Source organism: Amphiprion ocellaris, chromosome 16 (genome assembly GCF_022539595.1).
Source record: "Amphiprion ocellaris isolate individual 3 ecotype Okinawa chromosome 16, ASM2253959v1, whole genome shotgun sequence".
Classification (NCBI taxonomy): Eukaryota; Metazoa; Chordata; class Actinopteri; family Pomacentridae; genus Amphiprion; species Amphiprion ocellaris.
In genome coordinates, this window is record NC_072781.1 from 33109210 (window position 1) to 33131911 (window position 22702).

The 22702-nt window shown below is 39.9% G+C and overlaps 1 long non-coding RNA gene across 1 annotated transcript; it reads right to left on the reverse strand.

Annotated features, from left to right (window-relative positions):
* Nucleotides 1–1416: 1416 nt before the first annotated feature.
* On the reverse strand, nucleotides 1417–4448 carry LOC111588982 (uncharacterized). Its single transcript, XR_004846562.2, has 4 exons — nucleotides 4358–4448; nucleotides 4209–4279; nucleotides 3499–3569; nucleotides 1417–2234 (listed from the first exon to the last, which is right to left on the reverse strand). It is a non-coding gene; the product is annotated as an uncharacterized LOC111588982 (long non-coding RNA).
* Nucleotides 4449–22702: the final 18254 nt, after the last annotated feature.

Consider the following 22702-nt stretch of genomic DNA (forward strand, 5'->3'; position numbering starts at 1 on the left):
TCTCCTGAAACTCACAAAGTTCCCTCTGAAGTTTACTTGAGAAAATGACAGCTCCATCTACAGTTTGGAGATCACATGATGTGAAATAACTCATGAATAACTACTGAACCTACAGCCGGCTGTTGCCAAGAAACAACCTAAATATTTGCATAAATATTCACCGTCACTGTCTGGATGGAAAACAAATCTTCTCCAAGTCTCAGTTCTCCATCAGAGGATCTCTCTAGACTTTGCTGCATTTATTTACCCTCCACCTTAACAAGCCTCCCAGGACCTGCTGCTGAGGAACATCACGATGCTGCCACCACCGTGCTTCACATTAGGATGATTGCAAAACAAGCTGACTTATTTTAACTTCCTTAACTAACACATGTACACAAACATACAATCCCACTAACAGTGGACCATCCAAACAAGTGTGGACCTCTATTTCTAGGCATTTTAAAGAAGCTAGAATGAAAAGTTATTATTTAACTTAGCTATTTGCTTTAAAACTGTGTTTAAATATGTATCTACAGGTGTTCTACACAAGAATTATGTGAAACTACTTTACCTAATGTTGCATCAGGCTTCACTTCGAGGACGTTTTGATGGTATAATGTAGCAAATACACATAAGAGAATAAAAGAGTGAATCTGGGTCACGTAGTTGATGTGTGGAATGAGCAGGGATTTCTGCTGCCGAGTGAATGCAGCCTTTATGAGGAGGAGTAGCTGTGTTTAAGATTCAGCACGTCTCTGCAGACTGTCACCCACACAGCCATGGTATATATGAGTGTTCTGCACTGAAAACCCGGTTTTAGCCATCATCCAGGCGCTCAGTCATCCACAATTTCATCCATCATAGACGTGGCGCTCTAAAATGAAAACCTGTTTTTTTGAGGTCAGTCACACACAAACACACATTCCCATTTGTGTGTAAAACAGTGAAAACCTGCTTTCGACACTCTGCAAATTAGTCAGGAACGTGTTTAAGAGGCTTGTTAATTGCAGCCAAAATTTAACGAGCAGCTCAATCCCTGATTTATTAAGACCACTTATGTAAATCAGGCCAGTTGCTATTTTCCAATTAGACACTTGAGGCACGGTACCGGTGCAACAGAAACCCTACGTGAAAGGAAAAGCTTAATTAGAGGAGCCATGAGAGAGCAGCCTGCGATGATACAAACACTGCAGGTCTGGCTTCAGTCTTTACAAAGTCTTCTTTATTCTTTTTTCCTTTTTTATTGCACCAAATGTTTATACTGATGAATGGATGGATATTAGAGCTGCTCGAATGTGGCCACCATGATAATCAAAAAATACTATGATCAGTATCGAGACTAATATCATTTATCAGAGTTATTTTCAATGATTTTAGGGACAAAATGTTTTTGTCTCACTTTGTACAAACTGTGCTACTTATATGCTCCAAAATTTTGCATTAAGACTTTACATAAATTCAATGCATTTCTTAGCATCATGTGACACATTTCCATTCTACCTTGTGTTAAAACAGCTGTATTTTCCCTAATTAATGATGCCAGATTGGTTCCACCTGCATTAAATAGAAGATCTATGGCTTAAAATGAACTGAATCCACCTTGTTTGAGGACGTCTTTATGGTAAAACCAACATTAATGCACAAATCCAGCTGTGAAACCTTGTTGACTGCTCCACTGATCTCTGTTGTGAAAGTGATTTACCTGTCAATAGCAACGCTACCTGTTCATGTAAAGGTTGCTGTATTCATGTTCAGGGGCGACTGCCAGCTCAACTTGTTGGTTTATTATTGCAGATTTCCATGCAGCAGTCAGTTTAGATTCACTCACTGAACATAAGAGCTGCTCTGTCTGCCAGCCATCTCCTCTACCTGCTGCCCACACACTCACCTGTCAGGTAGAACATGAGAGCTGGATTTTAACTTGACATTTCCAGCCTCTGGTTATGTGTGCAGGAGACTCACAGCAGATTCTTCCCCTTAATGCACCGAACAGCTGCTAAATCTGCAGCCTGCTGTTACCTGATGGCAGGTTAGAGCCGTTTAAGTGGACCAGTAGGAAGCTTTACGTCGCCCAGGGCAGAGCTGGATGGTTGAACAGGAGACCAGGTAATGATGTTTTTCTCATCTGGACTCTTCTGTAGCTTTCATGGAGGTCAAACCGAAGCAGAGAACATCAGATTCTGTCCATCAGCAGCTGGATGGTTTAACCTTCATGTGGAGGATCGTCATGGTGACCAGAGGAGGGTCTGCAGCTACCATCAGGGGAAGAAACAACAGTTTAACCACCAGGAGATGCTCACTGTTTTCTTCAACATTCATGTTTTTGTGCATCGTGAATGAATCCCTCAGAGCTGGACGGTTAAAGCAGAGTTCTGTTGTAACATCATGAGGTGAGAACATGCATTTGTTTTCAGCCACAACAACACAACCATCGCTTTTCCTCTGTCCTGCACCACATTTGACTCAGTGTGGCTTCTTCCTCGGGAGGTTGTAACATGAAATTCAAGTTGCAGCGTTGCCATTTTCATACAGTTTTTCACACATTCAACTCATTACAAATGGTGCTTGAGAAATTTTTAGAAGCAGACTTCAAATAAATGTTGCAGGAGCACTGGGAGCAGAGTATGGCTGCACAAGGAGACGACTAAAGGCCCATTCTCACAACTTTATGAGACTAACTAGAATAACATACAGCCACTAAAACTAAGGTTTCTGTTCAGGAATGCAAGCAAATAACTACAATTTGGCCTCTCAATCAAAAAACAATAACGTGCTTTACTATTTTTCCTGCTTTTTTGTTCAACAGTAAATTGAATTTTTTTGTATTTTAGCATTAAAGATGACATTTTGATAAAAGAGCTGCACATACTGGTGGATTAACCATTACATAAACATTTACCTAAAATTGGCCTTTTTAGCTCCTTATATGTTTTTAGAGCCCATCTCTGTGGTGCATTTGCTCCCACTTAAAACTGAATATTCATCTGCCATCAATATATTTCACTCCATTTGGTGCTAATTTCTAAACCTACCTTTTATTGTCAACTTTAACTTCAACTTAAAACAAAAAGCTCATCTTGACTGTAAACTTTCTGATGGAATGGATTTGTAACACTTAAAGTGCTTCTGTACTGTCTTTGTACTAGGTATGGCCGCATAGTTACCTTTAATCAAAGTACTACAGTAGAAAGGAGGAAAGGCCAGATCAGAAGACTCTAAATTCACAGGAGCCCAAGGTGTGCGAAAACAAGGGAGATGACACAGTATTAAAAGACAATTTGCATTTAATTGCAAAGTTTAAATTGTGAAGGGGTTTGTACACAAAAAAATAGCGCTTTCAAAAATAGAATAAAAGATAAATAAAATGAAAAAAAAAACAGTCCTTTTTGTCTTTAGTGTTTTTTTTTTTTTAAGTCTTTCAGTGTCAATTTTTCAGAGTTCTGTGTTCACGGTTATGTTTTTAACCAGTTGGGTTACAAGCTACAGGTTTGTTCGACTCTTTGGTCTGACGCTCACCATCAAGTGCTGGAAGTTGATCCTTGGTTCTTCTCAAGATTTCCAAATCCGATCCAAAAAAAAACCCCGACCTGAGGAACAGGTCAGAATAAAGCAACTTAAACTATGACCTGCAGTGTCTATAGCTTGTTACCCTGTTTGTAAAGGCTTTACAATAGTTTCTACATTCTTTTTCCACGTTGTACAACAATTTATAATTCAACATCAACCTTCTACATTACCAGATTACCAGTAAATGAAATTAAAATAATTTACATTTAGTAATTAAGTAATTAGATTATCTGCTCAAAAGTATAGGGTGACTACACCTATAAATTAATCCAAAACTGCTTTAGAAGTGGATTAGAAATACAATTGGCTTGTAAATGTACCCGAATATATCAAAATTTAGGCAAAGTGCAGGTAAATGCACTTGACATTAACACAGATTCGCTACAGTGTGCTGACACAGATTAGCACCATAGAAAATAAAAACGAGTGCTAACAAACACAAAATACAGCACATTTCACAACTTTACAACATAGTTTTCACAGGAACCTTCAAGTAACATTTGTTATCTGGTAAAATAAACCCATTGTTAGGCGTGTGGCCTCAAAATATGCATTTTCTTTGAAGAAAAGCTAGTAGAATTTCCAATCGGAGGTTAGCATTTAAGCTAGCGGCGATTAGCATGCTAAGTTAGCCCACACACACACTCAATGGGACTTACCATGCTAAGCACCACGCGCAGCAAGGGGAATTCCAGCTCACGAGGGTTCACAGCCTTCAATCTCTCAATATCTTTAAATTTAACAAACGAGTTGTCATTATATTTATATATTTCAATGCTTACACAAGTTTTAGTGGTTTTCTGCTCACCAAATCTCCGAATTTCTCCACAAAACGCTGCTACTGTCGCGTTAGCTTTTCCACCATAGATCAACCATCTCTTTCTGTCCGCGGCTCGAGCGTGTCTGAGGATCACGTACAGGGTACGCGCAGCTCGAGAGCAGGACGGGAGGTGACCCCTACCTGATTGGCTGATATTGACATTGGGTTATACGGCCATTGGCTGTTTAAGTTGTCAAGCAAAAATCCCTAAGTTAATCTAAATATGCGTATTTATTTCTTGTGTTTCTAACTATTTATCAGCATCTTTACTGAACTTCTATTTTAATGTTTTAATTTTTTTTTCAAAGCATGAGTATTTATAGTTTTATTCCCGTTTTCAACACTGGGTTACAGATTCAATCAAATATTAAGCATTTCTAAATGTTTCTACTGTTATTTCCAGGAAAAGTGAGAAAACGCACAGTTTGCTCACACAGTTTGCTTCTTAAAAATTACATTTTTAGCTCCAGAATTTATGTAAGAAGTGAGCAGATGATGATTTTAAACTTCGTGAATGCAAATTTCACCCAAAAATACAGCTGGGATGTACACTGGAGAACCCCATGGACTACGAGAGCATCTTGATATTTAAATACAGAAAACAACGTGCCGGGACACAAAACGACCACAAAGAGACACAAAATACCCACAAAGAGACAAAAAACAACTACAGAGACACAAAACGACAGAGACACAAAACAACCACAAAGAGACACAAAACACCCATAAAGAGACACAAAGTGACCATAAAGAGACACAAAATGATCACAGAGACACACAAAACTGCTGCAAAGAGACACAAAATGGCCAGAGACAAAAACACCCATACTGGGACACAAAATGATCACAGAGAGACACAAAATGGCCACAATGTGACACAAAACAACCACAAAGAGACAAAAAAGGACAAAAAAGACAAAGAGACACAAAACAACCACAAAGGGAAACAAAACGATCACAGAGACACAAAACAACCACAAGAGACACAAAATGACCACAATATGACACAAAACAACCACAAAGAGACACAAAACACCCATAAAGAGACACAACCCAAAATGATAACAGAGAGACACGAAATGACCCCAAAAACACATAAAACAACCACAAAGAGCAGAAGATGACTTCAAACCTTACGAACACAAATTTCACCAAAAAGTACAGCTGAAAAGTACACCAGAGAACCCCACGGATGCTTTGTGTAATGAACGACTCATTACATGCACAATGTTAGTCAAAAACCAGGTCAAAGAGCAAAAAAAAAAAAAAAAAAAGTCGGACACTCAGCCAGTTCTCCATTTCATCCCCTTTTCCAGTCAGTCAGTCATCGTCCGGCCTTCTAGACAGCCACACTGATGTCCTCTGGTTGAATCTTGAAGGTCTGTTATCAGCGAGGACACGCACAGTTAATCACATTAATTAATCTGACAGGCTTTATCAAAGACATTATGAGTGGAGAAGAATGGAGGGGAGGAGAAAGTGACGTGGAGAGGATGGAAGCCCAGGTGGGGAGGAGAAGACTGGAGAAACGATGGGTTTATAAATTTGTCATTACGCAGGCAGGGAGAGGAAATTAAAGGAGGACAAAAGGAGGCGAGCGGACAGATGCTGCGACGGTGGATGTGAGTTGGGTTACTTTGCGGTTAATCCTCCATAATTCTGCCTCGTTTCACAGGCGCAGAGTTTCCATAGGAGCTCATTAAAGGCTTATGAATTCGCTGGGGTCACTTCTGCTGGTCAGCGTCTGATTTCAGAAGCATTATGTACATAATAGGGCCTCGTTCGGTGGAAAACACGACAGATTAGGGCTGGCAGGACGACGACATTAAGGAGGAAATACTGAAGAGCCGAGGAAAAATACTGGTTCATGATATTCTACAGTACATTATGGGGTATTGTGCTCAGAACAAAGCTCCGACCTGACGACTGGAGCATCTTGACATTTCAATACAGCAGCCGACGTGGCAAATACAGGTGTGATTCATGGTATGAATAATAGATGGAGCCCATTTAGATCCTCCATTTAGATGTTGAGCATTTATTTAGGTTCAGAAAGACCTTATCAGATGCAGCCGTGAGTTTATGGCCCTCAACAGCCAAAATCCATCCATCTTCTGCTTATCCGAGGTGGCAGCAGCTTAAGGAGGTCACTCCAAACATTCACCTCTGCATCTACATTTTCCAGAACTCTGGAGGGGTTACATATCTCATTTGGCCTGGGGAACACCTGGGTGATCCCCAGGTGTTCCCAGGCCAGATGAGATATGCAACCCCTCCAGAGTTTTCCTCCAAGTTGCCTGGAAAACCTCTAAAAAAAAAGGCACCTCACAGGGCCAGTCATTCTACTCCGAGCTCCGTACTCGAAAAACAAACTATTTGTATTAACTAGACAGAGTTAAAAGGTGTCAAGTTATTAAAATCAATCCAGTATATATATATATATATATATATATATATATATATATATATATATATATATATATATATATATATATATGTATATATATATATATATATATATATATATATATATATATATATATATATATGTGTGTGTGTGTGTATATATATATGGTGGACAACAGAATATTTCTGTAATGCAGGACAAAAACTGTATTTCTGCATCCAGTCTGTCCCTTGATGCTATACTGCAGGTGGAACCTTGCTGTAAAGCTCCAGTAGAACCCTGTCTGAATGTAGTATTAGAGTAAATGTAATTAATGAGACACAAAACACCCATAAAGAAACACAACGTGAAACAAAATGATAACAAAGACACACAAAACAACCAGGCCGACAGCTGATGACACAACTACAAAAATTTAGAAAATAACCATAAAGAGACATAAAGAGACACAAAACAACCTTGAAGAGACACAAAACTACAACAAAAACTCAGAAAACAACTATAAAGAAACACAAAACAAGCACAAAGAGACACAAAATGACCACAAGGAGACAAAAAAGGACCACAAAGAGTCACAAAACACCCATAAAGAGACAAAAAATGACCACAAAGAGACATAAAATGATGGCAGAGACCCAAAACACCTATAAAGAGACACAAAAATGGACCATAGACACAAAACAACCAGAAAGAGACCAAAAATGAACCCTAAAACTCCCATCAAGACACACAAAATATCCATTAAAAGACACAAAATGACCACAATTGACACAACTAAACATAAAACATCCACAAAGGGACACAAAACACCCACAGAGACACAAAACAACCATAAAGAGAAACAAAACAAACACAACACAGCCATAAATAGACACAAAGAGACATAAAAAGACCATATAGAAATAAAACTGCCACCAGTACGACCTCAAAGAAACACAACACGATGACAGTGACACACAAACCAGTACAAAGATCTGCAAAACCACCACAAAGACACAAAAAACAACCATAAAGACAAGAGTTCCCTCTCCTTCTACATTACAGTAAAAAATGAGCCCACGGTGCGAAAAAAAAAAACCTGACAGGATCCAACAACCAATAAAAAGGCTCAGTTGAAAGGGTTAACTCATCATCCCATTGATTCTGCTGCAGAGTTATTAACATAACTCGATGTTAAGGAGGAGTTTAGGCAGCGGTTCAAGGAGACTTGCAGACAGGTGGATATTAGAGGGATCAAATATTTCAGCTTGGTGATGCGAACCAGTCAGTTTGACTGATCTGCTGTCAGTCAGTATCACCATCAACAGCCGTCAGGCACCGAGAAAAAAGAGAAGATCTTCCAGTAATTCAGGCGAGAACTGCATGACCTGAGCGTAAACCAGGTATTAATGAGTAGACATCATTACTGTCTGACATTATACGCAGGGTCAACACAATGCGGACGTAACGAGGCCCGACGGGGTTTTAAGGTGTCACCGTAATGGGGACATAACGGCGGGGTGTCACAACGAGGTGTCTACATGGAGGCTAACCTGCTCTGAGTGTTTACCCCAATTAGACATGAGAGACGAGCTGGACAGAGGGCTGGAGGCAACCGGAGGGCAGAAAATACAAAATTTAAAAAAAAGAAAAAGAGGAGAGCCATATGTGGAGGGAGGAGGCGGCGGAGTGAGGAAGAAAGACGAGGCGAAGGAGAGATTGAAGGGGCAGAGTGCAGTGATTAGAGTGTGATGGCCTGAGCAGAGGCTGCCGTGGATGGATGTGTGAGCAGCTCCTGGAATTAATGAGAATATCAGATGAGACGAGAGGGCCGCTGCGACCTGCATGCAAATGATGCCCAGCGCACACGTAAAGGCCTGAAAACTCACATGTGCACGTCCCCGAGTCTATTTATGCAATGAGCTCGCATCCAAATGCAGATTTGCAAGGCGGCACCCTTATCTGCTTTTTGTTTCCAGGCTGGAAATGCTTCAGTGTGACTGAGTGGCGTCGAGAGACACAGCTGCTGTCCTACATGACACGACGTCAGTCATATCTGAAATTTAAGAAATATGTGGAGAATGTCAGCCTTTCACTCAAGAGTCAAACAGCACAAACAGCCTCCAGACTGTATTTATTTATCAGGGGAAGGTTGACTCTCTACACAGATATTCAACTAAGAAATAATAAGGGAAGGGTGGAAATAAGTGGTATGTAGTTATGATATAGTAAAGGTCTTAGGTTAAGAAAACGTGTAAATTTGACAGTTTAGTCTATCTCCTTGAGACCTACAGTATAGGTAGGTTTACACACACACACTCACACACACACACACACACACACACACACACACACACACACACACACACACACACACACACACACACACACACACACATATATATATAAAAAAAAATCCAAATGTGCTCTGCAATAGGAAAGATACAATATCTGCAACAAAACAATACAGTTTCAATACCTCAGAGTTTCTACTTTTTGCAGATGATGTGGTTCTGTTTGCCGATTGTGAATCAGCCAGGATCAGAATCAGCGATTCTAGTGCAAACAGCCTCCAGACTGTGTTTGTTTAGCAGGGGAAGGTTGACTCTCCACACAGATACTCCACTAAGAAATAATAAGGGAAGGGTGGAAGTAAGTGGGGAAGTGATTATGATATAGTAAAGGTCTAAGATTACAAGAATGGAATGTGAACTGTTGTAAATTTGATAGTTTAGTCTATCTCCTTGAGGCCTACACTATGTATATATATATATATATATATATATATATATATATATATATATATATATATATATATATATATATATATATATATATATATATATATATATATATGTACATCAGTGAGATAATGTAGGTTGATAATCCAAAATCTATAAAAGATAGAGAGGTTAAAGGAGGCTAAAAGATGCTGAAGGCCTGCCATGCCGGTAAACTGTAGAACATTTAGTAGTAGAATATTTATTTTTTGACAGCTTCTGCAGTCTAATTCAATTCAATTCAATTCAATATTTTATTGTCATTGTCAATAAAACAACAAAATTTTGTTCAGAGCATTCATACACTGCATAGCAATGATATAAAGTGCAAAGATGGTGCAAGTCCCTTCTCCCAGTCCCATAAACACCAACCGTGTAAACTTACCACACAATAACATAGAATTTAATTATTTAGTACAGACACAAATCTATAAATATGAGCAGTGACAGTGGTACTGCAGCACACAGAGGGAGGGTGTTGATCACACATGATGTTGTACACTCTCCTCAGACAGCGGGTGGTATAGATGGTACTGATCTCTGGGAGGGTAATCCCAGTGATCTTTCCTGCTGTTTTTACCATCCGCTGGAGTGCCTGCTGGTCAGCCTTAGTGCAGCTGGAGAACCACACTAAGAATCCATATGTTAAAACACTGCTGATGGCACAGTTGTAGAAGTTCACCATCAGCTGCCTGTAAAACCTGTAACAGTACACAAATATTCACAGTTAAGGCTCTTCTTGCTCCTACGTTGTGTGATCGACTGAGTTTCCAATCAGCTTGAGCTGACATTAGTGTGACATGCTGCTAACATGCTAATCGTTTACAGGTTAAGGTTTCCAGCTGTAAATCTGCTTCTACATGACATTCACAAATCTCCTCCCTGCATATTCATCCTCGTGCATGCACCAAAGCGTAACATCCACCCCAGCGTTCACTCCGCCTACGATGCCCTGCTAGAGTCATCAGCTGTCGGCCTGCGTTTCCGTCAGCAAAACAAAGTTATGATCTCTCGCCATTTGAAAGTGGGGCGACAGTGAGGAGTGTCAGATATGATGCTCGGTGCTGTCAAGGTGACCGTCGGTCAGAAACACAAATGTGACATTCAGGAAATACACGCTTGGGATGATGAGCTGCAAACTGTGACGGTTGGTGTGTACACGGGCGGAGTGTTTTCTGCATCCCACCTCTCCTCCGGTAGCCATCGGAAAGAGCTCTACCTCCATCTATATCTGTTCATCCATTATGCATGACCAATTTACACTGAGATAGAGGCGGAGTGAGCGAGCAAGGTGGAGGAGAGGGAGGCCAAGAAAAGACGAAGAAAATGGCAATTTAATAAATCTGCAAATTGATTGAGTCTATATGTGTATTAGCAGGGATGATCAGGATATTGGAAATGTGGAAGCTTGTGTGCATCTATTCATAATGGATGACCCATTTACACTCTTATTTACACAAGGGGGAAGAGAGGAAGCAGAGGAGAACAAGTATTGCCACTTTCTGCCCGGAGGCGATCCTATCTCAGAGCATCACTGGCAACAGTCTGCAGTTATTGCTTACCTCACACACATCAGTGTGCACTTGTGTGTGCATTTGCGACAGTAATGGCCTCCTCTCCTTGGATCGGATGCCCTTAACAGCTGTCATTCAGCTGCCGACGGAGACAGTCAATACTGCAATGAATTGTGGCTCGGCAGCCCAGTCCGCCCATCCATTAGGGCTTCACAATTAATCGAAGAAAACATCAAATCGCAGCACTGACTGCTGCAGTTTTTGCAAGAGGCTGAAATGTGTCCTTATGGGAGAAAAAAGGGTGATTCTGTAACCTCACAGAGTATCGCTGAGCCCCGCAGAATGTCAAACAACTTCAAAGTCCCAACAAATCAGAGCAGCAGTGAAACAAATCTGGACTCTCACAAGATGAGATGAGATGAGATGAGATGAGATGAGATGAGATGAGATGAGATGAGATGAGATGAGATGAGATGAGATGAGATGATAAGATCAAGCTTTACTCATCCCAAAGGAAATCCTTGGACAAAATCAAAATGACATAAGAAATGCAGTTCCTAATGAGCACAAAGCAAAACACTGCCCGTCCAAAAAACTGCCTTTAGCTCTGAGAACAGCACACATCCGCTATAGCATCACTTTGATAAGCTTCTGCAATGTCACAACATTTATTTCTGTCCAGAGATGCATTCATTTTCTACCAAGATTTTCTGTTGATGATGGGAGAGTCGGACAAAGTCTTCTCCAGAACATCCCAGAGATTCTCAATGGGGCTGAGGTCTGGACTCTGTGGAGGTCAATCCATCTCATGCTCCCTGATCCACTCATTCTCTATGTGACCCCATGAATCCTGGCATCGTCATCTTAGAACAAGAAAACCTCCATTGATGGAAAGACCTGGTCATTCAGTATCTTCAGGTAGTCAGCTGACCTCATTCTGTGGGAACATAACGTTGCTGAACCTGACCAACCCCAGATCATGGACAGACAGTGCATAAGAGCAATACATTACTGAAATTAAAAAGTGAGCTAAAGTAACGCTAGAACATAACAGTAAAACTAATGCTGGCACTTGAAAAATTAGATGAAACTGATATATTGCACATTATATCTACAGTGGTACACATGAAAATCAAATACTGCAACTTTAATCAAAATGCTGCAGCTAAAAAAGAAATGTTTTACATATGTATTCTTGTTATTCCTGCAAAAAGGGGAGAAATTACACAGTTTGAAGGTTACTGGTCATTAAATTATCTGTTATCTGTAATAAAATAATTGCAAACCAAAGAAAAATATCCAACACTGGACACTAATTCTGCAGAATGTGCTTCTATAGTGAGTGAAATAAAGTATTTGACATTGGCCTGCACTTATATTTTAGACATTTTCACCTTTCCACAGAATTTTTTAAAAAGTCATTTTAATGCACATATTTAACACTTGCATAAAAATTCTAACTTTACAATAGGTTTATATGTAGATATTTCCACGATTACCCTAAATGCCTGTCAGCGTTAAGCTCTTCTTTAGTCGTCGTCCCAGTGCGGATAAACGAGTAATAAATCCAGCGTCTTTCTGAACAACCGCAGCTCTGCGTTCCTGTGAGTGTTATTTATTAAAAACAACTGCTGCTGCTCTTCGCTGCTCATCCACAGAATGCAGCAGCTGCAGGCTGTCAGCGTGTGCATTACAAGTGGAGTGGGGGTGTTTGAACTGCGCCTTGAGAGGATATAACTTCAATATTAAAACCACGGTGCTGCCAGTGAACCAGATATCTGCACACGGTTGCTTCCCGTCGAAGCAGAGGGACACCTGAGAAGCCCTTCACACCCACACAGGTGTTTTCAGTTACTGCTGCAGATTAGACGTCTTCACGGCTCTGCTGGGAGTTTTAGATTTTAAAGCATCAGAACAGGTGCCATAAAAGTAAGAGGAAAGTTTGGGATAAAGCCGAGGCTGCAGACGCCCACTCGGTCCTGAGTAGAGGTCCGACCTGCCAAAGCAACCAGAAACACCCAGCAGGGATGCAGACGTTTGTGATCTGACATCTGCAGGTTGTTGTTGTTTGAACAATAATGGTCGCACTAACCTCACATGGAAAGATGGCACATTAAAACTGAGAAGATTTTTTTTCTCTACATTTTGTTACTATCCACCCTGGTAACTCCCAAAATAGAGAAGCTTCAAATGTGTTGTGAAAGAGTCGTACGTTAACCAAAACCAGGATATTCTCCTAAATTACTGAGTAGTTTTGGTTTTGGTTAACATACTAATAACATCACTGAAAACCAAAAGTAAATGAATAAAAACAAAACTTAGTTAACAAGCTGAAAAAAATGGTTGCACTAAGATGCAGATCCCAGTTTCCTGGTTAAAAGTCCTGTTGTGTACTTCTGTCTCCATCCATGTGGGATGATGACAGGGAAGAAAATCTATTTTTTTCTCTACATTTTATCCAAAAAATGGAGGAGAAGCTTCAAACATGTTGTGAAAGTAAAAACTGAGTTGTGTTGGTGGCAAAACCTAAAAGCCTGCTCATGATTTCTGCAAAACCAATATGGACCTTGAAAGCAGATGTATATGGTTCTATTAACATTGTAAAATTTACATGTTGATTCTGATGCTGAAGAACAAAAGAGGCTCCCTTTTCTTCTAAAAGTCTGTAACTTTGCACTTTGTCCAGGCTATAGCAGCTAATTCTGCTTTTAGAATGCTTTTAGAATCCTCAGAACTGATGCTGGCGTTGCCTGCATGTACTGCTGCTCCGTCGGTGTCAGTAAACCTTTCTCTAAACCAAAGTCATCTGAATCTCCGGTGTGTCTCTGCGTCTGCCTCCTCATTCCCTCGACATCGCTGAACTTCCACAACAATACCTGTCAAACCAGCAAACTTTTCCATTCATTTAATTTCTGTACTGTCTCTTTTTCAGCGTAACAATTGTATTTTAGATCAGGTGGGCTTCTGACTCTGGTAGCCCAGAAAGCGAGTCATGAAAAGGTTGTATTTTAACACAAATCATCATGTTTTCTTCAACACAACTGAGGAGTTTTGCACTTAAACCGAACCAAAGAGAAAACGAAACATTTACACCAACTCCCCTCCTACGTCCTCATGCAGACTTTGTGGCTCTTTGCTTCTCCGACTGCTGCCTATTATTTCTTACAAAACATAAAATGAGAACACTGTTGAGTTATACAAGAAAGTAATTTTAAGGAGACCAGGCTTTGTTTTAATTGAAGCAAATTCGTGACCGCCCACGTTATCTGTCTGTCAGTTTTAGAAGTTCACATTCTTTCATTAAGGGTGCTGAAATGTTTCGACTTTCTGGTATTTCACAAAATGCGAGAGATTAGAAAAAAGAAGTGAATGTAGCTGTGAGTAGTTTTTTTTTTAAACTTCCTTCCCATCTCTAACCCTCTTAATCCTCTCAGATTTATCTCTCAGCAGCGTGGTTGGATGCTGGAGTTTCATGCTACTGAAGATTAAGTTGCTCCTCACCAGCACCGGAGACAAATATCTGGCAGCACGTTATTCCTCGAAACACAGCCGATATAAACTGCCAAAAGTGTCTTTTGTTTTCAAGATATCAGCTCAAACTGTCGTCCATCTGTCCGTCCATCTCTGCTACTTCTTCCTCCATTTACCCCAAATAACCCATAAATATTATTATTGCTAATGTATAATGGATTAGCAGAAAATTGGCTACAGCATTTCCAGCTCGTCCTCCCATCCAGCTGAGATCTCCTGCAGGTATCTGAACTCGTGATAGCACACCTGGGCCTCGGTGGAGCAGGTGATGGCAGCGCTACTGTGAGCAGAGTGTCTTAATAAGGCCTGTGTGAAATGAATTATTGAACGGTGTTGATGCTAGCCAGGTCCTCCCCGCCTGCAGGCTGTTTCTCGGTGATGGCATGCTAGCGTAGCCGCACACGCATGTGGACAAATTCAGATGCAGCGAGAGCTATCAAGTGTCATCTGTGTTATCTGCCTCACACATGTGCTCTAATGTGAACGAAACCATGAAAAGAGACACTCAAACATCCTCTGGGGAAACATTCCATCTCTTCAACCAGTCTGAGGTAAACAGCATCCCAGTTTCTTCAAAACACAAACAGAAAACACACATGAAAGGTTAAAGACATCGTGTTGCGTTGGGAGTCCTGCAAGAAAACATGTTAAAATAACGGTTAACAGGATTAACAGTCAGTGTTAGAAGGTAAATTAACTGTTAGAGGGTAAATGTAGTATTAGAGGGTAAATTAAATGTTAGAGGATAAATTAACTGTTAGAGGGTAAATGTAGTATTAGAGGGTAAATGTAGTATTAGAGGGTAAATGTAGTGTTATAGGGTAAATGTAGTATTAGAGGGTAAATGTATTGTTTGAGGGTAAATGTAGCATTAGAGGGTAAATGTAGTATTAGAGGGTAAATGTATTGTTTGAGGGTAAATGTAGTATTAGATGGTAAATGTAGTATTAGAGCATAAATGTAGTATTAGAGGGCAAATGTAGTATCATCTTGTACGTATAATTTCATGTCTTGTTTCTCTTCTTTTTGTCTTTTATTGTCTTATTTTTGTTATATTGTGTCTGAGTTTAGCAAACAATGGGCACCATGACAAAGACTTCTGTGTTTCTTAATGATGTCGGACCCAAGCTAAAATGTTGAAGACAAACTAGGATCAACTAACAACAGATTCAAAAAGCTGCAGAGTGTTGGTTAGAACATTTTTTTTCTAACTTCTTTGCATGACATCATAGTATTATTATGAAAATGTTTCTTGAGGTAACAGATCAGATAAGAGTTTAGCTCATTTTTATAAAACTGGACTTGTTTTTGCAACCAGTGTAGCAAGGTAGGTTTAAGGCTTCACTTCTATGTCTATTTTTAATAGTGTATGAATAGAAGTTAACTATTTGTTGATTCATGGGGAATTATGGTCTTATCGTTACGCATTTTATCATATTGTTAAAGACCAAACTTCACAGGGAACTTTGTCCAGAACTTGATTTTCGATTGTTGTCTAACTAAATTCACAAATGGTGTTTTTAGCATGTTGAACTACAGCATCACCTTTGCTAGCAGCAAGATTAAATACATTCTGGTGATAGAAGTTTGTGCAACAATGAAACTTCTTGATGTATATTACATTTGTTATGTATATATATATATATATATATATATATATATATATATATTTTTTTTTTTTTTTTACGTCATAATGATGTTGAGAAACTGCCTCTGCCAATTATTTCAGTGATCTCTGCTTCTACAGAGGTGGTGTTGGTCATAATTAGTGCAGACCAGGTCAGTGGAGGAGGGCGGCGACGATGTTCCCCGTCTAATATGAACATTTACATTTAGTCCTCATTGTAAATTACCACTTTACCATCATAATTGGGAAGCAGGTTAATAATATTCAGCTCCTCTTAATCGCCCTTTCACACATGCAGGTTTGTTTTCTGTGTTTTTTTCTAAATAACGCTGCAGATTTCATCATATCATCGGGGGCGATTTCATCATGTTTTAGCTGCCAACAGGGAAGCTTTCAAGCCCGGTAATAAAACCAAGCCTCAGCACTTTTAGTGTCCCTGCCTTTCATCCCGGCCTCTTTGTTTCTGCTCCTTCCTGCCTGTTGATGCCGCCTTTGAAGGCTTAGAGATAAATATGAAGCCAGAATTTGTTTTTGTGGCTCTGAAAGACAATATGAAAGTGCAGTGGCCGATGGCGCCGCTGTCAAATGTCCCAGTCGTCCGGTGTGTGTCGGTGTGTGAGGAAATTACCTTCACTTTGCTCTGCGGCTGAATTATTTACACATCTCGTCGTGATAACAGAAGCAGAACGCTCACAATCACCGGCTAACTCTCGGAATGTTAATTAACGCAGGAGACTTCTGGCTCTCTGTATTATATTATAAATACTTCAAAGTAGCTGAGAGGTTAAAGAAAGGTTGACGAGGCTCTAATATACACACCGTTCTAAAGATTCCCATGAAAACTCACACTTTTATTCATGTGCTAACATAATGGCACAACGGTTTTCTAATCACCAATTAGCCTTTCAACACCATTAGCTAACACAATGCAGCATTAGACCGGGGTGTCCAACATGCGGCCCCTGGGGCCAAAAGCGGTCCTCCAGAGGGTCCAATCCGGCCCTCAAAGTGTAAAAATTCCTGAGAAGACATTAATGACAGATTGTAAATTATTAAAATTATAAATTTAAAATCATTTCTAGACCATGACAAGTTGTTTGGATCATAAAGTAAAATACTAGATTGTTCATTGTTCTTTTGTTGTTTTTTCATTTTTGTAATATTTTTCTTTGTTTTTGTCTTTTTTGTCTCATGTTTTTGTCGTTTTGTTTCCTTTTTGTCTCGTTTGTGTTTTTTTGTCTTATTTTTGTCATTTTGTGTATCGCTTTATTCGTTGTTTTGGGTATTGTTTTTGTTGTTTTGTGGTTTTTTGTCTCACATGTGTTGTTAGTCCATTTTTTTGTCATTTTGTTTTTCACTTTTATCATTTTTTGTCTCGTTTTTGTGATTTGTCCGTTGTTTTGTCATGTTGTAACTTCTTTGTCAAATATTTTGTCTATTTTTTGTATTGTTTCATGTAATTTGTCTTATTTTTTGTCATTTTGTGTCTAATTTTTGTAATATTTTGTCTTGTTTTTGTTGTTTATTGTCTGTTTTTAAGTTTCTCACTTTTGTCATTTTTTGTCAAATTTTTGTCATTTGTCCATTCCTTGTCGCTTTCTAACGTTTTTGTCAAATTTTTTGTCTTTTTTTGTGTTGCTTCATGTCGTATGTCTAATTTTTTGTCATTTTTTCTTGCTTTTGTCATTTTGTGTCTCAGTTTTGTAATATTTTACAGCACAATGTAGCATTAGAACACAGGAGTGATGGTTGCTGGAAATGTTCCTCTGTACCTCTATGGAGATATTCCATTAAAAATCAGCTGTTTCCAGCTACAATAGTCATTTACCACATTAACAATGTCTACACTGGATTTATCATTCATTTAATGTTATCTTCATTGAAAAAAACTGCTTTTCTTTCACATATAAGGACATTTGTAAGTGACCCCAAACTTTTGAACAGTAGTGTACGTGGTGTTGTAGACTTTTCTAGAGTTCTACTGGAAGGATGAACACAATTCTTTCAAAAAATATTTCCTGATTTGGAGTTTTGATCATTTTGGTGGAGAACTAACATGATGGTGATTGTAAAGGCCACATCATATGATTCATGTCGTTTCATCAAACCATTCAGTGAGCCCTCATGCTTCATTAGTGGACGAGACTACTCCCATCAAAGATAGAACTGTTTCACAAGATAAACACGATCATTTCTAACCATTTGTACTGATTGTGGTGATGAAGGTTTTACTTATAAGGGATGTCTAGTCAGGGCAATTGCTAACTCGTCTATATTGTCTGTCATATGGTTGTCTGTTTGAAATAGTTTCCAAAAATGTATAAATTTATTAATAAATTTAGCCACTCAGTTGATCTTTAAAGCTGTTTCAAGTCACAAACACAGGATAAAAGTCATAAAAGTAGGTGTTATATATGTCACTTAGACACAAGAATGCCCTTCACAGATGATTTCTACGTAATATAATACATAAGCTCTGGTGGGGGGCTATTAAGCATCACAGAAGTCTTTGTCATGTTGCCCCTTTTGTAGCTAAACCGCCACAATGTTCTCTGTTTGCCAATATTGAACTGCCCACCTCCTCTGGTTGCTACAGTATTAAATAGGTGCTAAATCTAATCTACAACACTTGAATTGTATGTTGTTTACATAGATCAGCATATATTTTGGAAATTTGTATTGGTAACGGCTAGCAAAAAATTTTAAAAAGCTGATTGGGATTTCTCTACTTACTGAGTAAATTAATGAAACTTAACATTCCTGTTGGATGTGCCACCAGTTTTCTGTGGAACCCTATAAACCCAAAATAAAAGACATATTTTTCAAAAATATTTCGAAAGAGCAATTTTGTAACCTCTCAAATGTTGTTGTAGGCAGTCGCTGATGCAGAAGTTTTCATTTTAGGAAGCTTTAATTGACTGTAATATTGCAAGGCTAACCCTGATTGGATGCACAATTAAAGTCATCATGAATAACTATGGCAAAACAGACAAAATATTTAATGAACACTCAGAAAAATTGGGATAAAATTACATTTAAAATGCTGCTGAACTGCATTTAATCCCAGTGTTTTTTTCCTCTCATCCCATCCCAGAATCAGCTTCTCTGTATGGCACCAGTCCTATTCTGCTCACTGTATAGAAAATCTGAAATGGAAAAAGTAATATATTCAGTGTAATCTGTTTCTGCTTAATGCAACAAGCAAAAGCCCTGGGATCAGTTAAATGCTGCTACAGAAAAACTTTCAAGACCTGCAACAGGAAAAAAAACAACAACTCTGCTCTAACCTGAAAATATTACCAGAGAAAATAGATCAGATTGAATCTTCAAAGACTTTAAATTTCTATTAGGAGTTTTATTCCATTTGCAAACATGCTAGAAGGGATGTTAGGGTTAATTTTGCAGCTGTGAGTCTGACAGTTAAATTAGATCAACTCTGGAGCTAATATTCAACAATATGAGACATGCAGTAGAAATAATAAAAAGTGAGATGAAGGAATAATTCTGGCAGGTTTCTATAGGATTTGCAGAGTTTTTACTGTAGGCTTCAGGCTGTATCGACTGCTTTGAAACTTTTATTTACATTACTCAGAGAGTAAGACGCAGAAACAGTGAAAAGTGGATCCTGTTTGTGTTTCCTTCAGGCTCCAGGCGTCGGCTGTATTTGCTTCATAGACAACTTTTCTGTTGTGAAAAACTGATGCCGACTCTACAAAAAAAGTGAAACATTCAAATATTTCAACATATTGTGATGTTTAAACATCGGTGAAGGTGAAAATTGCTCTGTAATTGTTTGTGTTTGCATGACAACAAATATATCAACAATAACAAAGCGACTGTTCTGACAGAACAATTTATCAGATGAACGTAATCTGTAAATTTTTTAAAAAACTGAATTGTGGTACATGCTATTATTTCACTAATTTGTCTGAACATCATCACAAACACACCATCTGCACTGTGAAGCACGGTGGTGGCAGCATCATGATGTGAAGCATGGAGGTGGCAGCATCATAATGTGAAGCATGGTGGTGGCAGCATCATGATGTGAAGCACAGTGGTGGCAGCATCATGATGTGAAGCATGGTGGTGGCAGCATCATGATGTGAAGCATGGAGGTGGCAGCATCATAATGTGAAACATGGTGGTGGCAGCATCATGATGTGAAGCATGGTGGTGGCAGCATCATGATGTGAAGCATGGTGGTGGCAGCATCATGACGTGAAGCACGGTGGTGGCAGCATCATGATGTGAAGCATGGTGGTGGCAGCATCATGATGTGAAACATGGCGGTGGCAGCATCATGATGTGAAGCATGGTGGTGGCAGCATCATGACGTGAAGCACGGTGGTGGCAGCATCATGATGTGAAGCACGGTGGTGGCAGCATCATGATGTGAAGCATGGAGGTGGCAGCATCATGATGTGAAGCATGGAGGTGGCAGCATCATGATGTGAAGCATGGCGGTGGCAGCATCATGATGTGAAGCATGGAGGTGGCAGCATCATGATGTGAAGCATGGAGGTGGCAGCATCATGATGTGAAGCATGGAGGTGGCAGCATCATGATGTGAAGCATGGAGGTGGCAGCATCATGATGTGAAGCATGGAGGTGGCAGCATCATGATGTGAAGCACAGTGGTGGCAGCATCATGATGTGAAGCATGGCGGTGGCAGCATCATGATGTGAAGCATGGAGGTGGCAGCATCATGATGTGAAGCATGGTGGTGGCAGCATCATGATGTGAAGCATGGAGGTGGCAGCATCATGATGTGAAGCATGGTGGTGGCAGCATCATGATGTGAAGCATGGTGGTGGCAGCATCATGATGTGAAGCATGGTGGTGGCAGCATCATGATGTGAAGCATGGTGGTGGCAGCATCATGATGTGAAGCATGGTGGTGGCAGCATCATGATGTGAAGCATGGTGGTGGCAGCATCATGATGTGAAGCACAGTGGTGGCAGCATCATTTTTTTAGTTTATGAAACGCTCCGACATTGATAAAATCTTGCATCGGTTCGTCTGCTTCATCCACAGATCTTACAGTTAACAGGTTTTGTTGTAATTTTCTCCCAGACCTCTATATACCTTCTGAAAATACAACCTTTCCATGTGAATATTTCCGGACCTCTGGTGTTGATCTGGGTGTATTTCAGTGATTCTGAGTCCTTCAGGGTGGCTGAGGTTCTCTTTCTACCCACTAATCTGTTTGGACAAATAAGCGTTGGGGTCAGTGGGGGCTGCAGAGTCCCGTAACCTCAGTCCTCTCGCTCCACAACAGATTGTGTCTGACATTCGTCCAGGTCTGTCGCCTCGGCTTCTGCTGCTCATTAACGTGACCTTTGCTCACCCAACGCTGCTCTCCAGACACTCGCCCCCTAATTGGATGAAGAGACAATGTTTTTCTTCACTTTAACATTTTCCATTAAAAAACCAAACCAGACGAGCTGCTGCTCAGGATGAAGAGACGATAAATGGATGGACTGGACCCAGATTCTGTCCGTTTTAACTTGCATCTTGTAGTTGATAATTGGTGTCCCTTTGCATGTATTTTCCTTCATTTCATGTGTTTTTCTTGATTGTGTCTTGGTTTAGGTCGTTTTATACATCTATTTTATGTTGGTTTTCATCTCTTCCAGGTTATTTTGTGTCTCTTTGCTGTATTGTTGCATCGTCTATTTGTTCTTTTGCGATTCTTTGTGTTGTAGAAATTCAACTTCTTCAAGACATTTCTTCATTCTCTCTCTTCTTCATGTTGTTGTTTCCACAGAGCTGCAGGACTTTAGATTGCAGAGAAAAATGAACCACAGTGAAGAGAAAGGTGACAAAAACTAACCTGTTTGGGGTTCGGAGGGTTAAAATATGAGCCGAGTGGAACAACATCACGAGACGTTCCCTCGGTGCCACTCGGAGTTGTGTTTTTTAATCTCCGTCTTCCTGAGTTGTCAAATACTGCAGATAAACTTCAAACACATCTGATCTGGTTTAAACAGGAAGAACTCTATTTCCAGAGCTCACAGGAATTCAAATGAGTGTTTGTGTTTCGCTGCAAATGTCACCGCTTGAAACACACAGCAGCTTCTGAACTCACAGACAGAAGTGTGTTTTTGTTGTTTGTGTGCCGTTGTATCCGATATACTAGAACCAGGCAGAGCCGAAGTATTGTTCCATCACATCGGCTTGATTTAAATCTGCTGCAGGACTGCAGTCAGACTGAAGTTGTTGGTCACAGATTCTGGAGGCTGAAAGAAACACAATTAAATCAAATTCTGTCCTTCATTAAGCAACAAACCCTGGAGATGTTTCAGACTGATTTAAATCCTCCTGGGCTCCTTCTTTTGGAGGTTTTCTGGTCAGCTGAAGGCAGACCTGAGGGTCGATCCAGGACTCTGTGGAGGGACGATATATCTCATCTGGCCCGGGAACACCTCAGGATCAGCAGGAGGATCTAAACGACATCACTACTTCTGGAAAGATCTGCTATCCTGCTGCC